The 12500-nt window shown below is 64.1% G+C and overlaps 1 protein-coding gene, 2 non-coding genes and 1 pseudogene across 5 annotated transcripts in view; all 4 read left to right on the top strand.

The window, feature by feature from the left end:
* LOC106869635 (uncharacterized) overlaps positions 1-12500 on the top strand; it is a 272331-nt gene that overhangs the window by 13435 nt on the left and 246396 nt on the right. The gene's annotated exons all lie outside the window — the stretch shown is intronic.
* LOC149131376 (small subunit ribosomal RNA) lies at positions 2656-5461 on the top strand (annotated as a pseudogene).
* Positions 9005-9163, top strand: LOC149131377 (5.8S ribosomal RNA). The gene has a single exon (XR_016238031.1). It is a non-coding gene; the product is annotated as a 5.8S ribosomal RNA (ribosomal RNA).
* LOC149131378 (large subunit ribosomal RNA) overlaps positions 9653-12500 on the top strand; it is a 5185-nt gene continuing 2337 nt past the window's right edge. The window contains exon 1 of the ribosomal RNA XR_016238032.1: positions 9653-12500. This exon is cut by the window's right edge and continues 2337 nt beyond it. This is a non-coding gene — a ribosomal RNA (large subunit ribosomal RNA).

Here is a 12500-nt window from a genome sequence, read left to right on the forward strand (position 1 = left end):
GAACATCAATATCTCTCTCGTCTTCCTTCCTGGCGTCGGCCGGCCAACATCGCCGTCGTCGTCGTCGCCTCCTCCTCGCCTCCTCCTCGCCTTTCCGGCGCCATCCAGCCGGTTTCGTAAGCCGCGGCCGGGCCCCCTCGCAATCGTCGGCCCTCTAACAGTGCAGCCTCAGCCGAGCAACGAGCAAGTAGAAGCGGCGGCGTCATCAGCGGTGAACGAAGCCCGCAAATCGTTTCCGCTGTCGTTATGCTTCCTTCTCGTTCTCTCTCTGGCAGCTGCCGACCGCGCAGTTTTCACCCAGCCTGCGTCCGCCCGAATACAGTGGGCTAGGCCGACGGTGCTGCACGCTTTGCGGCTCCACGAACATCAATATCTCTCTCGTCTTCCTTCCTGGCGTCGGCCGGCCAACATCGCCGTCGTCGTCGTCGTCGTCGTCGCCTCCTCCTCGCCTTTCCGGCGCCATCCAGCCGGTTTCGTAAGCCGCGGCCGGGCCCCCTCGCAATCGTCGGCCCTCTAACAGTGCAGCCTCAGCCTCAGCCGAGCAACGAGCAACAAGCAACGAGCAAGTAGCAGCGGTGAACGAGGCCTGCAAATCGTTTCCGCTGTCGTTGTGCTTCCTTCTCGTTCTCTCTCTGGCAGCTGCCGACCGCGCAGTTTTCACCCAGCCTGCGTCCGCCCGAATACAGTGCGCTAGGCCGACGGTGCTGCACGCTTTGCGGCTCCACGAACATCAATATCTCTCTCGTCTTCCTTCCTGGCGTCGGCCGGCCAACATCGCCGTCGTCGCCGTCGCCTCCTCCTCGCCTTTCCGGCGCCATCCAGCCGGTTTCGTAAGCCGCGGCCGGGCCCCCTCGCAATCGTCGGCCCTCTAACAGTGCAGCCTCAGCCGAGCAACGAGCAACGAGCAAGTAGAAGCGGCGTCATCAGCGGTGAACGAAGCCCGCAAATCGTTTCCGCTGTCGTTATGCTTCCTTCTCGTTCTCTCTCTGGCAGCTGCCGACCGCGCAGTTTTCACCCAGCCTGCGTCCGCCCGAATACAGTGCGCTAGGCCGACGGTGCTGCACGCTTTGCGGCTCCACGAACATCAATATCTCTCTCGTCTTCCTTCCTGGCGTCGGCCGGCCAACGTCGTCGCCGTCGCCTCCTCCTCGCCTTTCCGGCGCCATCCAGCCGGTTTCGTAAGCCGCGGCCGGGCCCCCTCGCAATCGTCGGCCCTCTAACAGTGCGGCCTCAGCCGAGCAACGAGCAACGAGCAAGTAGAAGCGGCGGCGGCGTCATCAGCGGTGAACGAAGCCCGCAAATCGTTTCCGCTGTCGTTATGCTTCCTTCTCGTTCTCTCTCTGGCAGCTGCCGACCGCGCAGTTTTCACCCAGCCTGCGTCCGCCCGAATACAGTGCGCTAGGCCGACGGTGCTGCACGCTTTGCGGCTCCACGAACATCAATATCTCTCTCGTCTTCCTTCCTGGCGTCGGCCGGCCAACATCGCCGTCGTCGTCGTCGTCGCCTCCTCCTCGCCTTTCCGGCGCCATCCAGCCGGTTTCGTAAGCCGCGGCCGGGCCTCCTCGCAATCGTCGGCCCTCTAACAGTGCAGCCTCAGCCGAGCAACGAGCAAGTAGAAGCGGCGGCGTCATCAGCGGTGAACGAAGCCCGCAAATCGTTTCCGCTGTCGTTATGCTTCCTTCTCGTTCTCTCTCTGGCAGCTGCCGACCGCGCAGTTTTCACCCAGCCTGCGTCCGCCCGAATACAGTGCGCCGCGTCAGATTCGCTCGCTCGCTCGCCCCGCCGACAGCCGCCTGCCCGCCTGTTCGTGCTGTCACCATCGACCGATCGGTATCCTCCTCCTCCTCGCCGACCCGCGGCCTCGTCGACGTCGTCTTCGAGGACCCGGTCAGGTTACGCCGCTGACCTCGTGTCGCGTCGCCGCCGGCGCGGCGGACGGGCTAGTTGTCGCTTCCCGATCCGCCACAGGCGACGCGACGTCACCGAAAGAGAGCGGTGCTGTGTGTTCGTCCCGCTAGACCGGGACGGATCAACAACCGTGGCTACAACTCCGGGTTTCGCGGCGGTGGTGCCCCCCCCCCGCAATCTCCTCGCGCTCGCCCATCCCGGCATCGTCGTTGCTTTGGCTCGTTCGGCGGCTGCCGACAACGCCGTTTTCGTCATCGCACACACGCTTCTCGTTGACCGCAGCCCGTGCTGTCGCAATCGTTTCGGCTCGCTCGCTTCCCCGCTCGTCGTCCTTCTCGCGTGGCGGCGGCGGCGGCGGCAGCAGCAGCCAGAAACCGCCTCGCTTCTTCAACCCGCACCGGCGCCCGTCCTACCGCAGCGGCCCGGTGTGCGGCAGTCGGATCGCAAACCGTTTCTACTCGGCGAACTCTTTTTCTTCCGTCTGGCGCGCTTTTCCGCTGCTACAGCAGAGCGGCGGATTAGGACGCGTAACGTACGTACGAACGAACGGCTACCGCAGCAGCAGCGGCGGCCGCGATTTTTCAGGCTCCTCCTCCTCCTCCTCTTCGCTTTCGTTTGCTCTCCGCGCGGCGGCGGCGGCGATGGCAGCAGCGGGACTTCCGCCTCGACATCCGCCTCGACTTCCGCTCTCAGCCGACCGACGCGACGGTGACGCTACTACAGCGACGACGACGACGACGACGACGATACCTGGTTGATCCTGCCAGTAGTCATATGCTTGTCTCAAAGCTTAAGCCATGCAAGTGTAAGTTCATGCCGTAAACGAATGGTGAAACCGCGAATGGCTCAGGAACCGGACCTAATCCTCGGGACCGTATTCCTCACCGCGAGGAGAGTGGATAACTGTGGCAATTCTAGAGCTAATACATGCAACCGAAGCCGCGATCGCAGGTCGCACCCGGGCGTCGGGCCGAAAAACGGCTTCCGGCAGCAACAGCGGTCTTCGTCGCCGCAGCGCCTCCGCGTGCTCGGCGTCGTCCCAGCCGCTGCCGGTCGTCGCCGGCGCCCGCTCGGCCGGGTTGGTTCCGGGACTGCTCGCCAGTTCCCGCCGCCGCCGGTCGCGACGATACGGTCGGCCTTCCGCATTGGTCGCGGCGCAAATATTAGACTGAGACCGACGCGTACGGGCCGTCGCAGCAGCCGCCGTCGCCGTGCTTCGCACGCGCGCGGGTCTAGGCGTGCGTCGGCTTCACGCCCCTTCGATTTTGGTGACTCTGGATAACTGTCAGTACGATCGCACGGGCTAGTATCGACTAGCCTTCGCGCGACGGGTCCCCCGCGAGTCCGCCCTATCAACTGTCGACGGCCCGGTAAGTGCCGACCGTGGTGGCAACGGGTAACGGGGAATCAGGGTTCGATTCCGGAGAGGGAGCATGCGAAACGGCTACCACATCCAAGGAAGGCAGCAGGCGCGCAAATTACCCACTCCCGGCACGGGGAGGTAGTGACGAAAAATAACGACGCGGGACTCTGTCGAGGCCCCGCGATCGGAATGAGTACACTTCAAATCCGTTAACGAGGATCGACCGGAGGGCAAGTCTGGTGCCAGCAGCCGCGGTAATTCCAGCTCCGGTAGCGTATATTAAAATTGTTGCGTTTGAAAAGCTCGTAGTCGGAATTCGGGTCTCGAAAACGTGCCCCAGCACGTTCGGGGCGACGGCGCCGTCGCGGGCGTGCCTCGCGCGCGTCCGCTTCGGTCGTCCGTTCGCACTCCCGGCCCTATTCGCCGGTGCGTGCGCGGTCGGGCCGCGGAGCTCTGCGCGCATCGTCGCTGCGACGGTCTCTCCGGTAGCCCGTCACCCGCCTCCGTAGCTTCCGCTTCCGTCCTCTCGGTCGGTCGGTCGGTCGGTCGGCATCGGCATCGGCACGCGATCGTTCGGCCTCGCCGCCGTCGTCGCTGCTGCCGCCGCCGCCGCCGCCGTCTCCTCCGTCGCTTGCGGCGGTACGCGGTGTTTTCGGGGGAAACAAACGGGGGTCGAGCGTCGCCCGGGGCATCGCCGCTCGCACGCGTTTCGGTAGCGCGTCCACCTCCCGGTCGTTTCGGCCCGCACGGTTCCTCCGAGGGTGCTCTTCGCCGAGTGTCCGAGGCGGCCGGTACGTTCACTGTGAAAAAATTAGAGTGCTCAGAGCGAGCCCCGCCGGCTTGCATACGAAAAGCATGGAATGATGGAAAATGGCCTCGTCCGCGCGTCATCCGTCGGTCTCCGTTCACGACGAGGCAATGATCGAAGGGAGCGATCGGGGCCACTCGTATTGCGACGTTAGAGGTGAAATTCTTGGATCGTCGCAAGACGCACTGCAGCGACGGCGTGTGGCAAGCACGTTTTCCTCGATCAAGAGCGAAAGTCGGAGGTTCGAAGACGATCAGATACCGTCGTAGTTCCGACCGTAAACGATGCCGACTGGCGCTCCGCCGGCGTTCGCTTCGATGACCCGGCGGGGAGCCTGCGCGGGAAACCATAGTCGGTTCCGGGGGGAGTATGGTTGCAAAACAGAAACTTAAAGGAATTGACGGAAGGGCACCACCAGGAGTGGAGCCTGCGGCTTAATTTGACTCAACACGGGAAAACTCACCCGGTCCGGACACCGGTAGGATTGACAGATCGATAGCTCTTTCTCGATTCGGTGGGTGGTGGTGCATGGCCGTTCTTAGTTGGTGGAGCGATCCGTCTGGTTGATTCCGATAACGAACGAGACTCCGGCCTGCTAACTAGCGCGTCGATTAGTGCTTTTCCGGTAGCGAGGCGGCGCCGAAGCCATCGTCGGTAGCTCCGCGCGCGGCCCGTGCTTGCCGTTGCCGCCGCTCTCCTTCGCGTCCGGCGCTGCGGCCGCGTCCGGCAACTGCCTTCTTAGCAGCCTTTCGTGCTCCGCTCCTCGCGGGTTGGTGTGCGGGTTGGTCTGGGATGGCGGTTCGCACGCGGCGTGGTTGCGGCGTCGGTTGCGGAGCGGCGGCGGTGACTCGGTCGGCTCGGCCCGCGCGAGCCCGGCGGCGGCACGCCGTCGCGCCCGGGCCAGTCGGTTGGCGAACGCAGCGCTTCTTAGAGGGACGGGCGGCAGAAAGCCGCACGAGGCGGAGCGATAACAGGTCTGTGATGCCCTTAGATGTCCGGGGCCGCACGCGCGCTACACTGGAGGTATCAGCGGGCGCGTCTCCCCCGGCCCGAGAGGGTCGGGAAACCTCTGAACCACCTCCCGTGATAGGGATCGGGGCCTGGAACCAACCCCGTGAACGAGGAATTCCCGGTAGGCGCGGGTCATCAGCCCGCGTCGATCACGTCCCTGCCCTTTGTACACACCGCCCGTCGCTACTACCGATCGAACGGTCCGGTGAGGTCCTCGGATCTGGCCGACGAGTTCGCTTACGCGCGGCGGCGTTCCGCGCCGTCGCCGGCGCGTTCTCTGATGGCCCGGAGAAGACGACCGAACCCGATCGCTTAGAGGAAGTAAAAGTCGTAACAAGGTTTCCGTAGGTGAACCTGCGGAAGGATCATTACCGCAGCAGCAGCAGCAGCAGCCCTGCTCCGCTCCTCCGTCTCCTCCTCCTCCTCCTCGCCTTTCCGGCGCCAGCCAGCCGGTTTCGTAAGTCGCGGCCGGGCCCCCTCGCACTCGTCGGCCCTCTAACAGTGCAGCCTCAGCCTCAGCCGAGCAACGAGCAAGTAGAAGCGGCGGCGTCATCAGCGGTGGACGAAGCCCGCAAATCGTTTCCGCTGTCGTTATGCTTCCTTCTCGTTCTCTCTCTGGCAGCTGCCGACCGCGCAGTTTTCACCCAGCCTGCGTCCGCCCGAATACAGTGCGCTAGGCCGACGGTGCTGCACGCTTTGCGGCTCCACGAACCTCAATATCTCTCTCGCCTCCTCGCCTCCTCCTCGCCTTTCCGGCGCCATCCAGCCGGTTTCGTAAGCCGCGGCCGGGCCCCCTCGCAATCGTCGGCCCTCTAACAGTGCAGCCTCAGCCTCAGCCGAGCAACGAGCAAGTAGAAGCGGCGGCGGCGGCGTCATCAGCGGTGAACGAAGCCCGCAAATCGTTTCCGCTGTCGTTATGCTTCCTTCTCGTTCTCTCTCTGGCAGCTGCCGACCGCGCAGTTTTCACCCAGCCTGCGTCCGCCCGAATACAGTGCGCTAGGCCGACGGTGCTGCACGCTTTGCGGCTCCACGAACATCAATATCTCTCTCGTCTTCCTTCCTGGCGTCGGCCGGCCAACATCGCCGTCGTCGCCGTCGCCTCCTCCTCGCCTTTCCGGCGCCATCCAGCCGGTTTCGTAAGCCGCGGCCGGGCCCCCTCGCAATCGTCGGCCCTCTAACAGTGCAGCCTCAGCCTCAGCCGAGCAACGAGCAAGTAGAAGCGGCGGCGTCATCAGCGGTGAACGAAGCCCGCAAGTCGTTATGCTTCCTTCTCGTTCTCTCTCTGGCAGCTGCCGACCGCGCAGTTTTCACCCAGCCTGCGTCCGCCCGAATACAGTGCGCTAGGCCGACGGTGCTGCACGCTTTGCGGCTCCACGAACATCAATATCTCTCTCGTCTTCCTTCCTGGCGTCGGCCGGCCAACATCGCCGTCGTCGCCGTCGCCTCCTCCTCGCCTTTCCGGCGCCATCCAGCCGGTTTCGTAAGCCGCGGCCGGGCCCCCTCGCAATCGTCGGCCCTCTAACAGTGCAGCCTCAGCCTCAGCCGAGCAACGAGCAAGTAGAAGCGGCGGCGTCATCAGCGGTGAACGAAGCCCGCAAGTCGTTATGCTTCCTTCTCGTTCTCTCTCTGGCAGCTGCCGACCGCGCAGTTTTCACCCAGCCTGCGTCCGCCCGAATACAGTGCGCTAGGCCGACGGTGCTGCACGCTTTGCGGCTCCACGAACATCAATATCTCTCTCGTCTTCCTTCCTGGCGTCGGCCGGCCAACATCGCCGTCGTCGTCGTCGTCGTCGCCTCCTCCTCGCCTTTCCGGCGCCATCCAGCCGGTTTCGTAAGCCGCGGCCGGGCCCCCTCGCAATCGTCGGCCCTCTAACAGTGCAGCCTCAGCCTCAGCCGAGCAACGAGCAAGTAGAAGCGGCGGCGTCATCAGCGGTGAACGAAGCCCGCAAGTCGTTATGCTTCCTTCTCGTTCTCTCTCTGGCAGCTGCCGACCGCGCAGTTTTCACCCAGCCTGCGTCCGCCCGAATACAGTGCGCTAGGCCGACGGTGCTGCACGCTTTGCGGCTCCACGAACATCAATATCTCTCTCGTCTTCCTTCCTGGCGTCGGCCGGCCAACATCGCCGTCGTCGTCGTCGTCGTCGCCTCCTCCTCGCCTTTCCGGCGCCATCCAGCCGGTTTCGTAAGCCGCGGCCGGGCCCCCTCGCAATCGTCGGCCCTCTAACAGTGCAGCCTCAGCCTCAGCCGAGCAACGAGCAAGTAGAAGCGGCGGCGTCATCAGCGGTGAACGAAGCCCGCAAGTCGTTATGCTTCCTTCTCGTTCTCTCTCTGGCAGCTGCCGACCGCGCAGTTTTCACCCAGCCTGCGTCCGCCCGAATACAGTGCGCTAGGCCGACGGTGCTGCACGCTTTGCGGCTCCACGAACATCAATATCTCTCTCGTCTTCCTTCCTGGCGTCGGCCGGCCAACATCGCCGTCGTCGTCGTCGTCGTCGCCTCCTCCTCGCCTTTCCGGCGCCATCCAGCCGGTTTCGTAAGCCGCGGCCGGGCCCCCTCGCAATCGTCGGCCCTCTAACAGTGCAGCCTCAGCCGAGCAACGAGCAACGAGCAAGTAGAAGCGGCGGCGTCATCAGCGGTGAACGAAGCCCGCAAGTCGTTATGCTTCCTTCTCGTTCTCTCTCTGGCAGCTGCCGACCGCGCAGTTTTCACCCAGCCTGCGTCCGCCCGAATACAGTGCGCTAGGCCGACGGTGCTGCACGCTTTGCGGCTCCACGAACATCAATATCTCTCTCGTCTTCCTTCCTGGCGTCGGCCGGCCAACATCGCCGTCGTCGTCGTCGCCTCCTCCTCGCCTTTCCGGCGCCATCCAGCCGGTTTCGTAAGCCGCGGCCGGGCCCCCTCGCAATCGTCGGCCCTCTAACAGTGCAGCCTCAGCCTCAGCCGAGCAACGAGCAAGTAGAAGCGGCGGCGTCATCAGCGGTGAACGAAGCCCGCAAGTCGTTATGCTTCCTTCTCGTTCTCTCTCTGGCAGCTGCCGACCGCGCAGTTTTCACCCAGCCTGCGTCCGCCCGAATACAGTGCGCTAGGCCGACGGTGCTGCACGCTTTGCGGCTCCACGAACATCAATATCTCTCTCGTCTTCCTTCCTGGCGTCGGCCGGCCAACATCGCCGTCGTCGTCGTCGTCGTCGCCTCCTCCTCGCCTTTCCGGCGCCATCCAGCCGGTTTCGTAAGCCGCGGCCGGGCCCCCTCGCAATCGTCGGCCCTCTAACAGTGCAGCCTCAGCCTCAGCCGAGCAACGAGCAAGTAGAAGCGGCGGCGTCATCAGCGGTGAACGAAGCCCGCAAGTCGTTATGCTTCCTTCTCGTTCTCTCTCTGGCAGCTGCCGACCGCGCAGTTTTCACCCAGCCTGCGTCCGCCCGAATACAGTGCGCTAGGCCGACGGTGCTGCACGCTTTGCGGCTCCACGAACATCAATATCTCTCTCGTCTTCCTTCCTGGCGTCGGCCGGCCAACATCGCCGTCGTCGTCGTCGTCGTCGCCTCCTCCTCGCCTTTCCGGCGCCATCCAGCCGGTTTCGTAAGCCGCGGCCGGGCCCCCTCGCAATCGTCGGCCCTCTAACAGTGCAGCCTCAGCCTCAGCCGAGCAACGAGCAAGTAGAAGCGGCGGCGTCATCAGCGGTGAACGAAGCCCGCAAGTCGTTATGCTTCCTTCTCGTTCTCTCTCTGGCAGCTGCCGACCGCGCAGTTTTCACCCAGCCTGCGTCCGCCCGAATACAGTGCGCTAGGCCGACGGTGCTGCACGCTTTGCGGCTCCACGAACATCAATATCTCTCTCGTCTTCCTTCCTTTCCTCGCCTCTGCGTCGGCCAGCATCAGCAGTGCTGGTAGGCGTAGTAGTAGTAGTAGCAAATACCGAAACCCTGGACGGGGGATCACTCGGCTCGTCCGTCGATGAAGAGCGCGGCTATCCGCGTGAACTGATGCGAATTGCAGGACTCAGTGAACATCGACACCTCGAACGCACATTGCGGCCCCGGGATCCCATCGTCCCGGGGCCCCGTCCGGTCGAGAGGCGGTCACGACACGAAAAAGCCGTCCGCCGTTGCAGCAGCAGCAGCGGCGGGGAGTCGGGAGTCGCAGGAAAGGGCGCGCGCCGTGGAAGCGGGCGGGCAGCGTGAACAGCTCGCCTTTCGTTCTCGCTACTGCTTCTGCTTCCGGCACGACTAGCGAGCGCGCGCCGCTCGATCCTCCGTCTCCCGCAATGCCAGACCGTCATCGCTGCGACACCTGCCACGGAGCGGCCGACATGTGCAGTAGCAGCAGGGAACGCACCGTCCGCCGTTCGTGCGCACTCTTCTGCCTGCCGCCCTCGCCGTCGTTGCCTCCTCTTATTACTCCGTGGCGGCCGTTGCCGCCGCCGCCGCAGCCGTCTGCATCTTCGGTCGGTGTTCGCTCTGTGGATCTCGTTTGCGAGCGTTCGTGCAGGCCATCGAAGACGACGACGACGACGACGACGAATCGAATGCGGTTTGCCGCAGCGACGACTTTTTATTTTTTTCTAAGCTGCCCTCGACTCGGACGAGACTACCCGCCGAACTTAAGCATATCGCTAAGCGGAGGAAAAGAAACCAACCGGGATTCCCTAAGTAACGGCGAGTGAACCGGGAGAAGCCCAACGCCGAATCTCGTCGGCCGCGCCGGTCGTCGAGAGCTGTGGCGCAAGGGTCGTACACGGTCGATCGTTTCGCCCGGCTAGGTTCGGAGTCCCCTCGATCGGGGCTGCCCAGAGCGGGTGCCAGGCCCATTCGGAGCCGGCGGCGATCGGCGGTGTTTCTTTTCGGCCCGAGAGTCGGGTTGCTTGGGAACGCAGCCCAAAGCGGGTGGTAAGCTCCATCCAAGGCTAAATACGGGGACGAGTCCGATAGCCGACAAGTACCGCGAGGGAAAGTTGAAAAGAACTTTGGAGAGAGAGTTCAAGAGACCGTGAAACCGCCCAGGGGTAAACGGGTAGGACCGCTCACCGCGATCGCGAGGGGACTCAGTCCGCTGCCACTTTCACCCCCGCCTCCTAAGGCGCCGTCGTCGCCGACGAACGCGTCGGTGGCGGCCGCTCGTTTCCGCGGGCGGTCGTCTGCCGCCTCGTCGGCGCTCGATTTCCGTGGCGCCGGCATCGGACGCACTTCCCCTCCGATCCGTCGTCGCGACCCGTTCCCGTCGGGCCGGTAGGCGCGCGGCGTCCGCAGGTCGCAGACGAGCGCCTCGGCGTCCGGAACCCGTTCACGCGGGGACCGACCGGCGTCGGGATCCACGCGCTTCTCTCGACCGGGCCCGTCGCTCCACGAAAGCGCTGGCACGGCTAACCGACGGAGACGGGCTAACGCACCTCGCCCTCAGCACTCACGACGCAGCGAGTCGCGAAAGCGACGCGGCCGCCCGCCTGCACCTCCTTCTTCTTCTACTACTTCTTCTACTTGCTCCTCGTCTTTGCGCGTGGTGCTACAGCAGCAGGAGCGGTGGTTGTTGGAGGAGTCGGCGGGATCGCCCGAAAAGCCGCCCGCTGCTGCCGGTCAGCGACGAGCATCGGCAACCTACCCGACCCGTCTTGAAACACGGACCGAGGAGTCCCAGTCGACTGCGAGTCGTTGGAGCCTTTCACTTTGCGAACTCCGACGGCACAGCGAAAGCGAGAACGTGACACGTCGCCGCTCGGGGGAAGGGAGTTGGGCCGCTGTCGCAGCAGCCGCCGCAGTTGCTGCCGCCGTCGTCTAATCTCGTCGGTTGCTGCAGCATCAGCGGTGGTGGTGGCGGCGGCTCGCTTCTTTTTTTGTAACACGCGGCGTTTCGAAGTATCGTTCCCGGGTCGGGCCCGCGCGTTCGCGCTCGAAAGCGCGCGTTCACGCTCCGACTCAGGTGTAGCAGGCGGCCGGGGACCCGAAAGATGGCGATCCACGCCCGGTCGGGACGAAGCCAGAGGAAACTCTGGTGGAAGTCCGAAGCGCCTCTGACGTGCAAATCGATCGTCGGAACCGGGTGTAGGGGCGAAAGACCAATCGAGCCGTCTAGTAGCTGGTTCCCTCCGAAGTTTCCCTCAGGATAGCTGGCGCCAGCAGGAGAACGACACGCAATTCCGTCCGGTAAAGCGAACGACTGGAGGCCCCGGGGACGTTGACGGCCTCGATCTACTCTCGAACTCGGAACGGGCGAAACGGGCCGCGCTACTCCTCCTCTCCCGAACGGAGGCGGCCGTTTACGAATCGTTGGGAATAATGATAATTATTTTGCGCGTTTCTTGCGACGAATGCACGGTGCCAAGTGGGCCACTTTTGGTAAGCAGAACTGGTGATGTGGGATGAACCGAACGTCCGGCTAAGGTGCCCTACGCTTCGCCCATTAGATCCCCGAAAGGGTGTCGGTCGATATAGACAGCAGGACGGTGGCCACGGAAGTCGGAATCCGCTCAGGAGTGTGTAACAACTTACCTGCCGAATCGACCGGCCCCGAAAATGGATGGCGCTGGAGCGAGCGACCGATGCCGGACCGGCCGGGCGACAGGTTGCGCGATCGCCGGCGAGGCGACTTTCCGATGCCCGGTCGAGTAGGAGGGCGCCGCGACGTGCATGGAAGCCGCGGGCGCGAGCCCGGGTGAAGCCGACCGCGGGTGCAGATCTCGGTGGTAGTAGCAAATATTCGAACGAGACCTTCGAAGACCGAAGTGGAGAAGGGTTCCGTGCCAACGGCGGTCGAGCACGGGTCAGTCGGTCCTAAGAAGCGGGCGAAAGCTTCCACGAAAGGCGCCGGATCCGTCACGAAAGCGGTTGTAGCAAATATAATAGCAGCAGCAGATGCGGCCGGCCTCGCATCGAAAGGGAATCGGGTTAATATTCCCGAACCCGAACTCGGAGAGTGCTCGTCCGGCGGTGGGAACGCGGCGCGCCGCTCCTAGCAGCGCGTTTGTCGTCGAAGCCGGCGGTCGGGCGAAGCAGCGGCAACGCAAGCGAGCCCGGAGACGTTGCCGGGAGCCCCGGGAAGAGTTCTCTCTTCTTCGTAAAGGACCGCGTCCGTGGAATCGGCTCGTCCGGAGATACGGATATGGTACCTGTAGAGCGCCGCGTCTCGGGCGGCGTCCGGTGCGCTCTCGGCGGCCCTGGAAAATCCGGGTCCGTAACGATTCGCAGCTCTCGAGTCGGTCCGTACCCACCATCCGCAGCAGGTCTCCAAGGTGTACAGCCTCTCGTCGATAGCGCCAATGTAGGTAAGGGAAGTCGGCAAAATGGATCCGTACCTTCGGAAGAAGGATTGGCTCCGAGGACCGGGTCGGTCGGGCCGTGTGTGTCGCTGCGCTCCCGCGCGGCGGTTGCTTCGCCGTTCGCTCGGCGTCGCGCTGCTGCAGCGGGCGCCGGAACACGTCTTCA

This window comes from Octopus bimaculoides, chromosome 22, assembly GCF_046866305.1.
Source record: "Octopus bimaculoides isolate indiv1 chromosome 22, ASM4686630v1, whole genome shotgun sequence".
Lineage (NCBI taxonomy): Eukaryota > Metazoa > Mollusca > Cephalopoda > Octopoda > Octopodidae > Octopus > Octopus bimaculoides.